This window comes from Hermetia illucens, chromosome 5 (genome assembly GCF_905115235.1).
Source record: "Hermetia illucens chromosome 5, iHerIll2.2.curated.20191125, whole genome shotgun sequence".
NCBI lineage: Eukaryota > Metazoa > Arthropoda > Insecta > Diptera > Stratiomyidae > Hermetia > Hermetia illucens.
In genome coordinates, this window is record NC_051853.1 from 75,051,668 (window position 1) to 75,070,875 (window position 19,208).

The 19,208-nt window shown below is 40.0% G+C and overlaps 1 protein-coding gene across 1 annotated transcript in view; it reads right to left on the bottom strand.

Annotated features, from left to right (window-relative positions):
* LOC119657392 overlaps positions 1-18,407 on the bottom strand; it is a 127,409-nt gene extending 109,002 nt beyond the window's left edge. Inside the window, exon 1 of the mRNA XM_038064280.1 lies at positions 18,012-18,407. The gene's annotated coding sequence lies outside the window, so the exon portion shown is untranslated. The remainder of the gene's footprint in view (positions 1-18,011) is intronic.
* Between the last annotated feature and the right edge of the window lie 801 nt (positions 18,408-19,208).

The window sequence follows — 19,208 nt, forward strand, 5'->3', positions numbered from 1 at the left end:
AAGATGCAAGGCCAAAACTGAAGTTACTCGCTTGACTCTTTTGTTTTGTGGATGAGTAACTAGAACCGTGCAGAATATGAACAAAGGATGTTTGATTTGCATTTTTGACTTGTTTAGTAGATGAAGTCACGCAGTAAGAAATTTTCATAGATCCCACTATTGTAAACAAATCTCTCAAGGATGTTGAACTCAGATGTAGGTGGTAAAATTGTTTGCTGTATACACCGTAAAAAGAACTTTATCATAAATTTACTACTAAGTAAAATCACATTTCTCCTTTCTTGAAAAAGCGTGTGTTATATATTAAGCTTAAGGAGGTCATCCCGCGTGTCGGATCTGCGGAATCGAATTTTTTTGGCATCAATCGTATCTAGATATAGTTTAAAATGTATGGGCAAAGTGATTTTTTGATATTCGGAGTCGTTCAGAAATTATAGTGTTAAACACGTGATCACTCACATGCCAGATTTATGTCGATGGGTAATAAAGCTCGTATTTATCGGTTCGAATGACGCTAAAAGGACAAGAATTGAAGCCAAGGCTGTACATGTGTTTTTTGAAGAAACCTAAGGTTTATGGACTAGGTATGGCAGATTAATGGTCAGTTAGGGTTTTATGGCTAAAAATCGCATCGAATTTTTTAAATGCGTTTTTCTTGAAACTGCATGTTGAAAATCGGCTGCCACCATAGTCGAAAATCTATCCAACGAAATTCTTTGGAATTTTCACGGCTTATTCAGAACATATTTCTACGGTCCGCAAACTAGGATAATTGCGATTTATTCAGTAGTTTTTTTTATTCATTAAAGAAGTCTTAAAAAATTCACAAAAGAAAAGTTTAACACGTCACCAAAAATTTAGCTTTTAATATTTTTTAATAATCCTAGTTTGCGGACTGTAGCTAGGTCTGTACGTTAAAATGCCGTTTACTTTTTTTCTTTAAGATGATCGATGGGTGTATAAATTGCACTATATTTCAATAATGAACTATGCTATCGGGCTGGAAAAAATAATACGTACGCTCAAGAAATAAGTAAATATATTGTGAAAAATTCGTATTTGTATCTTTATCCAGTTCTTCACAGAAAAATTCTAAAGAAGGCGAAAAAAACGACCTTCACACGGGATGACCCCTTTAAGCTTAATGGAATTGGCTACCATACATTAAAGCCTTGGACATACGATGATTGGTTACCATTAATGAAATGGAAAAATGATCCATACCTGAAACAAAAAAAAACTTTGTTAATTGTTGTGATTTTATGATTATGATTTGCTTATTGTCACTTTATTTGTTCAGAAATAGCAAAGCAAATTAGCTTAATGAGATCATGAAAATTATCCGCAACAATTGCACGATGATACTAATGAGAAGTTGATTTGTATTTACCCAATGTAGTCGTTGCTATATCGAATGAAAAGTACTAGTAGTTATTGCCTTTAATTTGATAGAAAGCGTTCAAATGGGTAAAGCTAAATTTATCCCAAAATTCGATTTCAATTGAAGGTCAGAAAAGTCGGCAAATTGGTTCTGCAGACAAACTATGCACTAAAATGTAAACTTCTTCGACGATAGTTCAAAACAAGATGACAAATTGGAAGTTGAATCTTTTAGATGTAAAAATATTTGTGTATTTTTTACTTATCCTCGGCAATTATTCTGTTTGTAAGAAGCTTAAACGTCAATTCCCACCAAAGGTGCTTTTGTTCTGGGGCGTATTATATCGGGAATATTCTTACTGCGTTATTATTTACCTTCATAACGAAACTTCGGTATTATTTGACGGGCCTACAGAAGTTTAGGAGGAAAATAGTTACAAAATATTCATTTAAAAAATGAAAGACTCCCATTTGTTTGGCTATCTAAGTAAGTACTAACCATTCCATATAATGATTTACCTCAGTGATCGGCCGAGACTTGACTTTCTCTTATTGGCAGTTAATTAGATCTTTTTATGGAATTTTGCTTCTTCAAAGACACCTTTAAGCCTTTCCAAGGTAAGACATGGAGGATGAGTCGCAGCGAGCAGCAGGGAGGGTATATGATGCCTTATTAATAATATCCCCTTTTAACGGATCTTATACGGCACTAGGGTAGCGATTCCCTCTGAGTTAGAGATTAGAAAATTAGAAAATGGTAACGATCTTTAGCTATAGTATTAGGGCACGAGTTAGTATTTGAAATGTGCTTACGCTCCTTGATAAAGGTTGCATAAGTAACAAAAGTTATATGGCGAAGATGTGCGCTTTCCCGCTTCTCGGGTTGGAAAATTTTATGTCTAAAATAGCTGCAGAAATCAATTAAATGGTCAATTCTATGCAAAAATGTTTTACGAAAATCTTCCGTACAATTAGTAGTTTTCGAATTATTCAGGTTCAAACATGCCGTTTCTTCATCGAAAAAATTCATGTTTTTCAAGGGTTTTTGGTAAATAACTCGAAAACCATGTATTTTATACAGAAATAACAGCAGAAACAAAACATAGTTAATTGCAAAACGAATGAACCTTTTAATTTTCTTGTAGGTGCAGAATAAACTGAGTTGTGGCTCAACAAAAGTAAATTCGGAATGGTTTAAAAAGAAGAGTACTTTAACGTCAAATAACGCAAAACCACGAAAAAACCTTTAGATTTCATCAACTTATATCTATCGGGATATTCTAACCCTAAACATGTCAAGCAATGAACTTCGTTGGTCTACAGATCGATTGATGGTTGAGATAATTTCGGTTTTATATGCCCGAGCAGCCGCATCCAAATATTAGAGTGACTAATCATTCTATTCAAATTAGGTAGAACTTCGCCCCCATTCATTGCGGCCTCCAATTCCTCATGCTCGTCGATCCGCTTTTTGCAGTATTTCTAGTGATCAAATTATTTGAAATAATTAGACGAGACGAGACTTGTTCCTTTCTTCAGTGGCATACGTGCTCCAGCAAAAGACTGTCGGTAAATCAAAACCGGTCTAGTTATTTCAAATACTATATTTAATTGTTCATAACGAACCTTTTTTTCTCTGTGTTACAAATCCCCTACTGGGTACCAACCACTGTACTATCGTAATATTTCTTATTCTGAACCGGGATCTCACAGTCAACATCTCGGTTGATACCGATTTCCACGACATGAGTGTATACATAGTGGATACAGTGGGTATCGATCGGCAAGCTTACTCCCGGGTTTATGATGGAGAGGGAGAGGCGGCCCCACAATCTTGACCCCAGAATATTCAGGCTGCCCCTCTGAAGTTGGAGCAAGCAACCATTTTGGAAGTCCTCGATAATTCCGACAACCAGTTTTAGCATATTCTAGAATACAATCATAAACCGTTGCGTTGATGAAAGTAAAAGGTCGTATACGAAAAATCAGCCCGGCTCCAAGGTATGGTATACAAATCTCTATCCCTTTTAGTCTCCTTTCACGAGATTCACGCGAATTTCAATTGATATATTATTTAGCAAATTTCACCAATAAAGGACTAGAAACCGGTTAAATTAGATGCAATATTTTAACAAGTCGGAAGCGCCCCTCCCCCTCCCTGTATAAAGGTTTTGTGTCCATCTTGTTTGGGAAATTTTCTATTAATTTTTTCCCATGCGCATATACTTCGAATTTAAAAATTCCTTGATATTCACATGCATTTTCAAGCTTTATTTCAAGCTTTATTTGAGCAGAATACTTATGAATCTCAAATGGAAATTGTCATCATAAGTGAACCCTACAGAAACCCTGACTGTATTGCATGAGTCACTGACTCATCTGGTGGAGCGGCGACATGGGCGTGCTGTCGCCAAGCTATACAATGCTCCATGAATCAGCCGGCCAGTGGTTTCGTGTGGGCGAAAATAAGCGGTACATGTGCAGCTGCTACGCCCCACTCAGTCTGATATTGTCTGAATTTGGAGACATGTTAGCCAACGTTGTCCTTGATGCAATGGAAAGAACTACAATTGCCGCTGACTTCAACGCTTGGGACCACGAGTGGGGAAGCAGGGAGAGTATCGCAAGGGGTCGAAGTCTATTTGAAGTTTTTGCCCTGTGGAATTTTGATTTGGCCAATCGTAGACCTGACCTTTGACAGCCCTGCACTGCTATGTGGTATGAACTGCCGCGTTGGCGAGGACTACAATACCACCAAACAATCATCTTTGAACTAAGGGGGGAGCCACAGACCAGGGAAACGGGATACCTAAAGTCGAGAAGGGCATGAAAAAGCATTAGAAGACAGAAGCTTCTTGGATCAGGGACAAAAGGAGCATATTTACAAGGTAGCCCACAAAAACCTCAAGCTTACCATTCAGCAGAGCAAGAGGGAATGTTTTAGAGGGCTCTGCTCGGAAGCGGATGTAAATCCGTGGGAAGCGCCTATAGAATTATGATGGTATGGTTGACATGCCAGTCATCCCCACAAATCACGTGCCCTGCTCACTTGTTGAAAATCATCCAAGGGTTATTTGCCCAGCAAGAGAGGGACACTGACATTTTAGAGATCTCTGAATGTGACGGCAAATCCTGCAGTAACCACGGACGAGTTGTTGGAGTTCTACAGCAGAAATGGTGATAACAAAGCTTCGGGCCTGGTCGGCATACCGAACAGACCCCTTAAACTCGCAGTAAAATCCAGACCGGGCATGTTCGCTGAATTTTTCGAAACTCGCATGTCCGAGGGGATATTCCCCATAGCATGGAAGCGGCAGAAGTTGGTACTGCTGCATATGACTAGTAAACCTCCAGGTAAACCCTCCTGGTATAGACCCATATGTCTTCTTGATACGGTAGTACGGGTTCTGTAAAGCCAGACCAACCATTGAAGCCATCAAAATGGTTACTGGTTTGGCCAAATATGCAATACATGGAAGGAGGAGTACTAGTACATATTGCATGGTGGTGGCCCTGCATGTGAGGAATGCAATTTAATTCGGCCAATTGGAATCTTATACGAAAGTGCCGTGACACGACTAAGATGTGCACCTATCTCGCAGCTATTATCGATGGCTACCTGCGAGAACGGACTTTAAGGTGAGGCACCGATTATGGAACCAAGGAATATGTTGTTTCCGCAGGTATCCCAAAAAGCTCCATACTTGGCCCACTACTATGGAACATCATGCACAATGATATACTTATGCTTCTGGTTCCGGAGGAGGCCACGGTGGTGGGTGGTGCCGATGATATAGCATTGGTTACAGTCGTAAAGCATTAGGAGGATTTTGAGATATAGTCTTGCGAAGCAATCAGTGCTGTTAATGCTTGGTTAGTGAGCACTGGGTTGGCACTTGCGGAGGAAAAAACGGAAGCGGTCCTCGTCATAAAGCGTCGGAAGCAAAATTACGACCGTATTAGAATCGGCAATGCCGACCATCAAACACTTGGAAGTGATGATACACGCGAAGGTATGTTTTAAACAACATGTGGAATATGCTTCTGGCAAGGTATGTACGGCGAGTATGGCCCTGGCAAGGATAATACCGAACGTGGGAGGGTCACGGTATACTTGTAGGCTACTTATTGCCATGGTGGTGAGCTCGAACTTGTTTTATGTCACCCCTATTTTGTGAAAGACATTTCGCATATCATGTAATGCTCTTGAACTGAGTGCGATACATAGGAGTGGTTTCAAAAAAAGACAGACAGACATCGATTCGATTCTAATAAGGTTTTGTTTTACACAAAACCTTAAAAATGGATAAAACTCAATCTATAAACTGCTTACAAATAAAAAGATTAATATTTGAAAAAAATTATGGGATACCCTTGGTCTGACAAGATTTATGAAGTCTGACATAGTTTTGATATACGCCTAAAACCAAAACGAAATAGTGGAATGTTTTGCATACATATCATATTATGGTATTTACTGCTTTTATCTGTATGAAAGTTTGTTCGTTACCCAACTGGTAACAAACCAAGGAGGTAACAGTAACTAAAATGAGCAATTTGCCGTACTTCAAATGTCCAGCCTTTACTAATCCATTGAGGAAATTGTTTTTGAAAAGCTTAAGAAATTGACTCAGGCACTTGAGAGTACTCTAAAACACACTTTCATAATTATATTTTGAGTGGAAGTTTCGTCATCGACAACATGTATAGATAAACAGATAAACAGAAAAATTATCACACCGATATCTAGTTTTTCCCGTAAAAGAGCAATAAAATGTGTCCATAATTAAAGCTTCAGATGGAACTCAACTAGTACCACACTTTGTATGCGTACGCATAATTGCAGCAATTGCGAACAGATTATTCGTCCATTGAATTGTTGCAAATTCCGTAATGATTTGCGATGATAATACACTGCACTTGCACACATATGTTAATATGAAGCGAATTGCAAGATTCCGTGGATGCGAAATGTCTGGTAGTAGGTCATTTGTTACAACAATAAATCACACATGCAACATTTCGCGAGATACTACACATCTCTTGAGTAATTTCATGATAAATTGAAAATGTGTAATTGTTGTTCGAATTATTTTTAAAAAATATTAATTGCGAAAATTGCTTGAGTCAAGTAAGCGGGTTTTCCAAAGGGAAATGATCAGTCCGAGTGGACCTTTTTGAAAGCTTCAATTCAATTACAGATGAATTATCTCTGTAGGCATTAATTATTGCGAATGGTACGAGCATTCGCATAACAAATTAAAAGAAGGCACGTTGGAATTCCAATTCATTTCACAACCGGCTGCTGCGTGACTATCATCACACACATTTTGCTTATCAAGCTAGTTAAATGGAGACTAGGTGAGACGAGAAAGCTTTTCTTTTCAAATTAAGTGAAAAGTTGCAATGCTAACATGGTGAACTTCGACCTTGCATTATCTTCCTCTGTTCGCACCGCAAATTAATGCGTCGTGTAAGACATTATACCATATTTCATGTCATTGCAAAGTTGTTGGCTTTTTGAAATCTAATAAAAGTGTTTTAGTCTGATTTTCAAAGAAATTTTTGCAACTTCGTCATGGGGACAATTTGTGGCAATAAACAACTATCGAAAAGTTTAAACCATACTGTATTTGATACAGAATCCTTCCTTGCATTCTTTGGCTTTTGATTCAATTTGAATATCATATGCAATGTTAATTAATTATCCTTTCTGATTGAGCAACTATCACGATGGAGCCTGCTTGATCCTTTGAGCCTTTCCTTGATCCCTCATAGGGAGGGGCGGAAAAAAGGGCCCACCGTTCGGAATCGTATATTACCCTGTACAGTTCTGCAAGTTGCGGCTGATGGCAAGGCACTCTAATATGTGGATATAGACTGTTCCTCCAAACAGACGTTAAATCGAAGTAAAGCCGGAGCCCTTGACGCGCAACTCCTGGAGTCCTTACCGACTTGTTACTTCTTCTCATTCGTAAATCTCGGCAACGTGAGATTTTTCCCAGGGAACGGAAGTTTTGGTTCCTCCTGTACTGACCACCTTAACACATTCATTGAAGCCAGTCCCAGGTATGATATTGCAATCATATTTGGAGATTTTAACAGCCAAAACAGAGTCCGTATCCGGCGATTCATTGCCTCCTAAAGCTTACATAGGGATACCAATGATAACGGACTGCGGATTATTCAGTTATCGGTGTCGCACTAAATGGTCGTGGGAAGTACCGGGTTCACGCGGAAAGCGCTCCACAAGCAAACGTGGACTCCACCAGACAGGGCCACTTTCAACCAAATTGACCACGTGTTGATTGAACGCCGCCACTTTTCACCCATGATGAATGTCAGAACACATGGGGGCCAATATAGACTTGGATCACTATCTCCTTGGCATAGTATTTCTAGCTGGAATAAGAACACCGTCTAGAATCTGTTTTGACAAGCAGGTAACAGTTAACATTGATGCCATCCACAGCACAGCCCTTTGTAACACCTATTGGGGGAAAATGGATGCCGCAATAACTGCAGTCAACAGAGGTCCTGGAGATGAAGTATCGACAAATGATTTTCACAACCACCTCAACGACGTTATTATTGATATGACCATAAACATACTTGGCCCCAATCGCATGATGATGAATGTAAGCTAGCAATGGAACGGAAGAATGCCGAATACCGAGTAATGTTGTAACTTCAAAGAACGCGGGCACGCGTGAGGACTTATCACCAACTCCATCGAACTCATTTCCAACAGAATAGGCGTATTGGAGCGGTGGATTGAGTATTCTAAATAATTGCTGAACAACCAAAATATCGCTGAGTTGGAGGTCCCGACAACTGAAAACGATGGACAAATTCTCCGACCCTCCAAACATAGAAGAAACAGTCCGAGCAATTTTCCGTTTAAAAATCATAAGTCGCCAGGATTCAATAGAATTACAGCCGGACTGGGTAAATATGGAGGCGACCAACTAAACCAAGCGATTCATTACCTGATGCTGAAGGTGTGGGATAGCGAATCAATGCCTAACAACTGTCCATACATAAAAGGGGGATACCAAGCAGTGTAGCAATAGCACAGTTATCATGTTGCTGAATACCTTCTATAAGATATTCTCCGCTATCTTGCTAGATAGCTCCATAAGCCCAGAACATCATTGGCCCATACCAAAGAGGCTTCACTCCAGGCAAATCAGCAACAGATCAGATTTTCTCTCTGCGGCAAGCGATTGAACTACTGTCGAATATAGTCATCGGTGGCAGCATCTTTTCATCGACTTCAAGGCTGATGACAGCATAGCGTGGAAAAATCTGTACACGGTAATGAAGGAATTAAATATCCCGACTGATAAGACTGACTAGGCTGACTTTGACTAACGTGCAAGACCAAATAAAGCAACAGGACTACTCTCGCGACCATTTAACATCAACGGCGTTATAAGACAAGGAGATGCCCTATTGTGCACCCAGCTTAACTTACTCCAGGAAAAAGTGATTCGTGATGCTGAGGTAAATATGAGTGGCACCATCCTTTTCAAGCTTACAGAGCTACCAGCTTTGGTGGACAAGGCAATAGTCTTGCTAGTCCTCAGGTATTCCTCAGAAGTTTGGGTTCTTCGCAAGAAAAAATGAAAACTCTTGGCCGCGTTTGAGAGAAGAATTCTCCAAAGCTTTTTTTGTATTCTACATGAGACTGGACGATTCCGTAGCCTTTATAACGACGAAATTTATAAGCGATACTATGACCGTTTGGTTGTGGATAAAATCCGGCTCAATACGTTGTAGTCGGTGCGTGACTTAATCTGTATGGATAAGGATCATCTAGCCCGCAAAATCTATAAGGGAAATATGTATGACAGACAAAGAAAGAAATTGCACCTCAACGCAAAACTGGGATGTTTGGATTTCCTTACTAAAGCAGGCCCAGATTGCATACCAGTTGTTGCGCCGTTGAAGGTAAATTATTAACTTTCCTTGCAAGTTGTAGGAATAACTTTGAGTAATATAATAGTCTTGTTAGGATTAATTGGAATAGCAGCATAAATTTAGAGTAGTATATAAACTATTGAAAAACCAATTATGAGCCGACGTGTAGCACTGACGAAAGGAACAAGTTTTTCTCGAAATATCGGTATGTCCGTGCCAAAATAAATAACCACTAGAGAAAAAAAATTGTCTAATTATTTGCCCTAAGAGGTTATCTACAGTTGTGATGGCCGCGGAAATTGAAGGAAAAATTATTGTATATTCTTTAAGTGCATTATCTTAAGAATATTCTCAATCAACTTCATAATGATAGGAGGCTTAGGTCCAAAGTAATAGCTATTTATAGCGCGTTGCCTAACTTGAACCCACGTCTCTAAGGAATGCATCAGGACAGACAAGATCATAGTCTTCTGCAGTAAGAGATTTGACCCAATGGTAAGACGTTTCGAGCAAATCAATTTTTGTAAGCTGAAATAGGCGTTGTTGGCAGCCAAAAACAGTGCGTAGATTTCATCTTCATAGCTGTTATCGGTTCTGATTTTCGACCCTAGATAGGAGAAATTGCTAACGGTCCCAAAAGACCTTTCAGCATTAAAAACGGTTTAAGACAAGGGGATGCGCTATTATGCGTCCTCTTTAACCTGGCCCTGGAGAAAGTAATTCGCGATGCAGATATGAATGCGAGAGGCACCATCCTCTTCAAGTGCACCCAACTACTGGTCTACGATGTCGATATTGACATTATAGGAAGAACAACCCGAGATGAACCGCCAACCTTCATTGAGCAGGCGGCGCGAAATCTCGGGCTGCACATTAATGAAGGCAAGACGAAGTACATGGTGGCAACGCGATCGTAAAAAAACCAAAGAACGAACAACATCGAATCGAACTGGTCAAACGAAAACAATAAAGAGAGGAGACTACAACTTTGCGACCGTTGACTAACAGCTATGACGATGAAACCCGCTCAAGGTTTTTGGTTGCCAACAAAGCCTATTTCAGCTTACAAAAACTATTTCGTTCGAAACGTCTCACCATAAGGTCAAAACTCTTATTGTACAAGACAATGATTTTGCCAGTCCTTCTTCGGAGACTTCGGTTCTTAGCAAGAAAAATTGCGAACTCTTGGCGGCGTTCGAGAGAAAAATCCTCCGAAGAATTTTTGGCCCCCTACATTAGAATGGACGATTCCGTAGCCTACTTAACGACGAAATCTATTAGCGATACCATGACCGTCAAGTTGTGGATAAAATCCGGTTCAATAGGTTACGGTAGGCAGGTCACTTAATCCGTATGAATGAGGATGATCCCACCCGAAAGGTAGAAAATGAAGACGCGGCAAACCCCGCCTGAAATGGAGCGACGGCGTAGGTCAGGACGCCAGACAGCTTTTAGGCATATCGAATTGGTGGACCTCGACCTAAAACCGAGATGTCTGGAGTCCCTTACTAAGGCTGGCCTAGACCGGATACCGATTATTGCACCGTTGAAGATGATAATGAATAAATCTTAGTGGAATCAGTGACTGAATTATGCTTCTAAATTATTCTTGGTAGAAGCAAACACGCCCAGCAGTTTTGGGAATTGATCTATGTTTGCTCCCCCAAGAAGTAAGATGGACGGTTCCCATACAACTGTGCACGTGCAAATATTTTTCTTACTCTTTTGTTTTTGTTTTCGCTCATGAGCATTTTCAAAAATTGTTGATGGATTTGAGTCCTTTATTTTTGGGCAGTGACACGATAAGTTAGGGGTAATAAAATTCATTAGGTAAATGAAGCTATGGACGAGTTCTACAATATCCTAGAATGAGTTTATGATACCCTGCCTTCTAGAAGCATAAAAATAGTGCAAGGACTGGAATGCACAGCCTCCATTAGGACACGAATGACAACGGGCTGCGTCTTATTGACTTCGCTAGCCGTAAGAACATAACGGTAGGCTCTACCTGCTTCCTACATCGTGACATTCATAAAGGGACATAGAAATCGTGAGTTGTAGTACATGCAATCAAATTGACCATGTTCTTATCGAAAAACGGCTGCAACCAGCATTACGGAAGATCATTACGTGGAGCCAATTGTGATTCTGAACAAACAAAATTTTGATGACAACTAACAAAAGCATATTATGCGAAATAGAGTATGCCTCTCAAATTCGACGTTGATAATTTTAGAGACAGGCGAATAACGGCTGCATACACTACTGAACTATCCAACGACTTTAACCTGGTCGAAACTGACATATGGAATAAAAACATCTGTAGAAAAGACAATCAGCTTCCAAACCAAATGCACCCGGAATGCCAAGATGTAACAAGCAAAAAGAACAAAGCTTACCGTAAATACATAGAACGACCCTCAAAGGGAAAACAAGAAAAATAAAAACGTATGTGCCGCATACGGAGCGGTGAAAGATTTCGTTCGCAGCTATAGGCAGCAGACAAATCTCTGTAAGCACGACCAAGAAAACACCCTAGGTAACCCTGACGATATAAGGAAGAGATGGAAAGGACGTCGGGTACCAGTCGATACAGCTGTTAATGAGTACCTCAGTCAAATCAGGGTAATAATCTCGGGTGAGCGCAATGGTGACCACATTGCCTCCTACAGTGTACTATAGTGTACCATTACGGTCTTGAATGAAGGGCTCTACCACACTTCAAGGCCCTGATCCATATGGATTGTTGCGCCAACGATTATTATTATTTCGAAAAGGATGACGATCCATGATGGACCCAATTTTCACGGTGAAGCAACTACTGGAAAAGTGTTATGAGTTCAATTTCGATGTGCATCAGCTTTTCATTGACTTCTTTCAAGCGTATGATAGCATCAAACAAGAAGTACTATATCGTATCATGCGTTCCGCCTAACGGAAAAACTGGTACGAAGGACTGAACTGATTGAATCCTATGTAAAGATGCGTGATAAACTAACACCATTCTTCGAAGCGAACTGCGGATTAAAGCAAAGAGATGGTCTCACCTCCATGCCTTTTAACCTAGCTCTTGAATATGTTGTCCGCAAACTGGAGTTAGGTACCTCGGGAACATTGCTCTACCAATTTTCGCAAATAGTGGGATTCGCTGACGACATAAACATCGTGGCACGTTCAATTCCAGACGCCAAGGAAATATTCCTACACTGAATGAAGCAGCGCAAGAAGTCGGCCTAGCAATTAATGTGTACCTAGGAGCGAAAGATGGTAATGAGAAAGAATTTCAGAGACGATTAATGATGGCCAACAAATTATACTACTCAGTCCTACGGATAATGAAAAGTAAAAGGGGGCACAGGAAAAATAAATTCTGAATCTAGAAGACCATAATACGGCCTGTGCTACCTAAGCGTGGACACTAACGCAGGCGCTCAAGAAGTCTCATTGGTACATTCGAACGTAAAGTTCTGTGTCGAATACTTGGACCGGTAAAAGATGGGGCCGATTTGCGAATTAGATACAACTATGAATTATACCTGCTCTATGACGACCCAGCAGCATCAGTAGTAGTAAAGCTATGAAAGTTGCAGCGGACTAGTCACTTAGAACGGATAGACGATAAGCGAATACCTAACAGTGTACTCAAACACCAATCTGAAGGATGGCCCAGTGGGAAAGCCACGCAAACGGTGCTTGGGAGGACAGTGAACGAGGCCAGTAAAAACCTGCTAAAATTTTGCAACTGGAGAACCCGATTGAAAGATCGATATGGCTGGATGAAGTCTATCCTGGAGCCCAAGGGCCGATTTGGCCTGTCGCGCCATTCAAAAAGAAGGTGAATTGGTGTCGGGATATATTTTCAGGTCTAGAATTCGAATAGGCGTACAATTGTGATTTTTTTCGAATGTTTCGGTTGGATAGGTTCTGAGAACGAAACCTGTTTCGCTTTTCGAGGCATACATTTCGAGTCCTCATTCCCCTGCGTTTCACCCAATATCAAAAATAAAATCGGTTTTGAAAAGGTTAACACTGTAAAGTGGACGAAAAAGGCTCTAGCCAAACTACAGGCCCCAAAGTACACTGTATGCATCATTGTTGAATTTTTTCTTGGGAGATGGAGTGGGAACGCTACGCCTTCCTAACAGCATGACAACCATTAGCTTTGTGATGATGTTATCGGGATAACAGTAGTTGCGAATTACTTAGACGAGATCGAGACCTACGCAACTGAAACAACATAGGAAATCAATTCCTGGTTGAAAAAATCCGGACATTGGTGGACCATAAGTACTGTCAACGATAATCCCATAGACATTTTGGCGAAGCAAGGTCAGCGTCTCTACGACAAAATATATGCAATCAGGGAGTAGCGTATTTCGGCAGCAACTAGCAGGTACAAACTGGTCGCTGGACCTACCGCATCATTTCGCACATTCGAAGATGGACTGAAAGAAACCATGGGGAATTAAGCTAGGAGCCAACGCAGTTCTTAAGTGGTCATGGAGGTTATCAGTCCTATCTATATCGATTTGGTGACGATGAGTCACCGTGTTGCCCAAAATGTAGTACCGTGGCCGAAAACGCGGAGCGTGTTGTATTTGATTGCCCCAAGTTTATTACGCATCGAACTAAGCTGGAGGTGATCGCAGGCAAATCGCAGGAAAATATTGTGGGGTTCATGCTGGTCAACGAAGGCTTGGAATCAAGTTGTAAGGGAGCTGAAAACCATTCACCAACAGCTTATCCAAGAAGAATTGCGAAGAAAACAAGAAAGGGAGAGAACCATAATGAGCCCCAAGAACTGATTCAGCCCCGCGATGCAATGCTTTAGTAGTAAGAGTCTCCTATAACTGCGTGGCTGCAGCCTGCAGTAGACTTTAAACCTTTCCACCTTCCAACGATGACAGACGGACAAACAGACATTGAATCGATTTTAATATGAAACCCCCTTATATTCTACTAATATCGTATTTTTAGTAGGGAAAATTCCATCATTGGAATAATAAAATTTGGCATTAGTAAATAGTATTGATATAATTAACAATACTGTAAATAAACCGGATTATGCACAAGACGAGAACGGAGGGTGAATGAAGACAAAATGTAATTTGAAGAAAAACCCCAGTTGGTATGATTTACAGATTATAACTCCCATTTTGAGTGAAAAACGCGTAGAACTAGAAGTAACGGTTTTTTGGGGTTTTAAATCCATCTTTAAGTTTAATAGATGATCCTTTTTGTTCAAAACCCTAAAAAAAGAGGTTATTTGTAATTGCAACAGTGAATAAGTGACATAATATGTCGGAAGTTTAAAAGCATAAGTATCGTTTTAAAACCTCTCTACTAAAGTGTTTTCATTGTAAATGCTGTTCAAGCTTTCTGGTTAATGACATTGCTTCATAAAGTTTCTTTCATTTTGAATGTAATTTGGTTCAATGGGTAGTATAGGTCGAAGTCATCCAAAACAAAGCCGCAATAACCGCGGACAACATAGGTCCTGGATGATCTTCACAACCACTTTAAAAACGTTATCATTGATACGGCCACAAACATACTTGGCCCCAACCGCAAGAAAAATCAGAACGGGTGGTTCGATGAGGAATGTAAGCTAGCAACGGAACGGAAGAATGCTGCATACAGAATAACGTTGCATTCTCAAAGAACGTGGGCACGCGCAGAGACTTATCACGAAATCCGGCGAACGGAAAAGGGACTTCACTGACAGAGAAAAGCAATCGTAGGAGAACCAAAAGGGGCTGTGAATTCAAAAAGTACAGCAACCGCACCAGGCGCGGCCGTTTTACCAACAAGTCAGCAAGATGAAGTGTTATAGACCTCAATGCTTATTGTGCGGAGACAAAGAGAGAAATCGGATATCCGACAACTGAAGACGCCGAGATGAAATCCGCGCACGGTTGTTGGTAGCCAACGGAGCCTATTTCAGCTTACAAAAACTGTTCCGCTCGAAACGTCTCACCATGGGGTGAAAGCTCTTACTGTACAAGACTATGATCTTGCCAGTCCTCATGTATTACCCGGAGACTTGGGTTCTTAGTAAGAAAAATTGCGAACTCTTGGCCGCGTTCGAGAGGAGAATCCTCTGAAGAATTTTTGGCCCCCTAGATGAGGATGGATGATTCCTTAGCCTACACAATAACGAAATCTATGAGGGATACCATGACCGTTCGGTTGTGAAAAAAATTCGGCTCAATAGGTTACGGTGGGCGGGGTACTTAAGCCGTATGGATGAGGATGATCCAGCCCAGAAAATCAGTTTTTAGGGATATTGAATTGGTGGACCTCTACGCAAAACGAGAACTCAAGATTTCCTCAAGCGAGTTGCATTCAAGACTTACGGAAAGCTCAAGATTTCCTTGAGCGAGTTGCATGGAAGACTTACAGCAGACTCAAGATTCTCTCGAAAAAAACATAAGTCACCAGGAGCAGATGGAATTACAGCCGAATTGGTTAATTATGGAGGCGACCAACTACACCAGCCCGCGAATCAGTGCCTGACGACTGGCAACGGGAAATTATCTGTCCCTTACATAAAAAGGGGGATATCACGCAGAGCATCAATTATAGAAGTATCACGTTGCTAGGTACCATCTATAAGATATTCTCCGCTATCTTGTTAGGCATGATAGCCCCATATGTTCTGAAAACATTGGCCCATATCAAAGAGGGTCCACTCCAGGCAAATCAGCAACAGAGCAAATTTACTTTCTGCGGCAAGCGATAGACAAACTGCTGGAATATGACCATCAGTTGCACCATCTTTTCATCGTTTTTAAAGCCGCATATGACAGCACAGCTCGGGTAAAACTGCACACGACCATGAAAGAATTCGGTATCCCAACGAAATTGATAAGACTGATTAGGCTGACCCTGAATAATATTCGAAGTCAGATAAAAGCAACAGCATCACTCTCGAGACCATTCAATATCAAGAACGTTTTAAGACAAGGGGATGCCCCATCATCTTATTTAGTCGCGATCCGCGATGCAAATCTCAATGTAAGAGGCACCATTCTCCTCAAGTCTACCCACCTACTGGTCTACGCTGACGATATTGGCATTTTGCGAAGAACAACCCGGGATGTACCGTCTACAGTTTTTATTACCAGCTGCCTCCCCATCACATTCAGACCAAACGTTCACTTTGGAGAGCCTCCCATGAACTGCATGTAATGTTTAAAGAAGGCATTCTTTTCTATATCGAAAACCTCCATTGATACATTGCTGAAATTAATTATAAACTGTTTTCGATTGATAAAGGCCGTCGCCATCGCCCTATTCATGGCGTTGTGGGCAATTCGGTAAAAATAAATTTTCGAAATTTACAGGTTGCTTGGTGCTTGTCCACAAATTTCTACCCCTCTTAGCCTCGTTCGACAGTAAGGAGAGAACATTTCTAGTATTTTCTTAAATCCTGGACAATGAAAATGATACATCTGCAAAGTCTTTCATATCTGAAGTTGCGAGCTTGATGGATTATTTTTATGGGTGAAGACAGTACGATGTAAGCAAAAGATTCAATCATTTTTTTTTTAATGTGAAATGGTAGCGGTTCAAATAATTTGCGCAAAAGCTATTATCTAATTTCCGAGGGTACTTTGTGGCATTTCTAATATGCTAATTAGCTTGCCATTCAACGGGGAGAGAAGATAGATTAATGGATGATAATCTTTTGATCGCTAATGATATAATATTGCAACTTATCTATCATCTTAGGTTGAAATCAGATGGAACACTCAAATTATTTTATTTAGTTGCAGCTCTTCTAACCTCCAGAGGTAAATTGCCATTAAATATTGCGATCTGTAATTGATTAACATTTCCGAAAACTTGTATGACGTTATTCAATATTCTGTGCTTATATAGGGCATCCGCTTTCATACTAATGGAAACCCATATGTATATAAATGTAATAATTTCGAAGCTAATTATACCTACCCAAATTTTGATTATGATTTATCATCACCATTGCTAGCACGTCGCATCGCAACAAAATAATAGAATCGCCAACACGAGTGAAACATTAGCAATTTAACGGCAAATTATGGCCAACTAAGGAAGGCAAGGTCATTTCACTGCAGTTTCTTTCCGTTAGATTGCAGATTGGGCCTCCCATCAAGTGTTGCTTGACATAAACACTTCGTGTTCAATGAATACTTACTGAAACTGGGTAAGCACTTGACATGTGCGGAATATTGAGCAAGTTGTTAAAAATCTGAATTATTTCTTCTAAGATAAGTTTCAAAATATACATAAATGAGTATATTGAATCGTTGGTGTTTCTGCAACGTTTTCATATCTAAATTTTAACAAAATGTAAGCACATTTCATTTAATCTAAATAGTACGTGGTTTTCATATAAATGCAAACTTTACTGTTTAAGGAAACAACTAAACTTTTTGTGGAAAATTTAAATACCCGAAAATAAGCTTTTAACTAGGTACCGGGAAAGTGATATAGCTCTCGCAATATTTACATTAAACCCAAATATTTCAACGAAATACTCGCAATGAAGACATATCTCACAAATAAGGGGTTAGATCAAATGTACCATAACATTTCATTTATTCACCTGCTATCATCAAATCAAATACTCTTAACATGTTTACAGTTCTTCTCTCAAACTTTTTATCGCCTGCATATGGAAGTATGTATCCCAGAAAGTGTATAATCGGGGCACTCGTACTTACCTCGAATGCGGACGCATATGTAATCCGCAATGACTAAGCACTTGCACAAACCCCGACCACTGCAACTTTTCGTCACACACTTTCATGAATTCCGCCAAGCTGAGATGTTTGCAGTTTACGAAACGTCCTTCAACTTCATCCGTAACATAACGGCCCGGCGCGACGCGACTAAGACAAAAATAACCAAAACAAAACCAGAGGATTTCCCCAAAGTAACCGCCACTACTACTACCACTAAATGGATGATGCAGTAGTCAGGTTTCCAGCTTTTTAGCTTTGTTTTTGCTATTTTTTCTTAAACTCTCTTCGCAGATATTCGTACTGCACTCAATAACTTATTACATCGCTATTGAAGTTGACCGTCACGAATATAACATTTCTGCAAACTGGAGGAGCGCTTGACAAGTTGAGACAGCGCCCGCTAAATCCCGTGCTAGAGGCAAATTCTAACAGATGTGTTTCACATTCCAGCATACATACTGGCCCCTCTTTCACAATCGACAGCGACGCAAGCAGCAACTTCCTAAGAAAGTGAAAATTGCGCGGTCGCAGATAGTCCATTGTGCATGCATACACACACCTGAGAGCGCCACTCATTCACCTGTGGTATGACGGTGCCAAGATATTCGAATAATCGGAAACCACGCCGGATGTAACGAAAGTTATTTTCTCCTCTTTTCTTTTCTTCAGGTTTAAAGGCAACATTTCACAGCACGTGAACATACATACATATATGTGATTAAAATAAAATCAATGGGCCATGGCGAGGTGCATATTCGTGCATTGGTTGCAACATCGGCGTAATTAAAATCAGTCATTGAGAGCGCGTAAATGGAGCATTGAATTAGAATTTAAATAAAAAAGGTGGAAATGTAGGTGTGACATTATATGATGGTATTTTCATCAAATTATCTTTAAAAATCGATGCCTTCCTTCCTGCTCTTTTCTAAATTGAAAATTAATTTAATATTAACCAATATTATTGATGATTCGAAAAATATGATAATTTCTTAGAAAGCTCAAATATAAATTTAAAAAGTCTCAATAAAAATCTGAAGACCCAAATTTTCTAAGAGAAACAAAAAGAAACTTGTTAATATTTCGAGTTACTCGCTTAAGTCTTTCGTTTTTCACATAAAAAATCGCAGATTTATAGAAAGCTAAACACACATTTATGTACTTTTTTAGGTTTTGTGG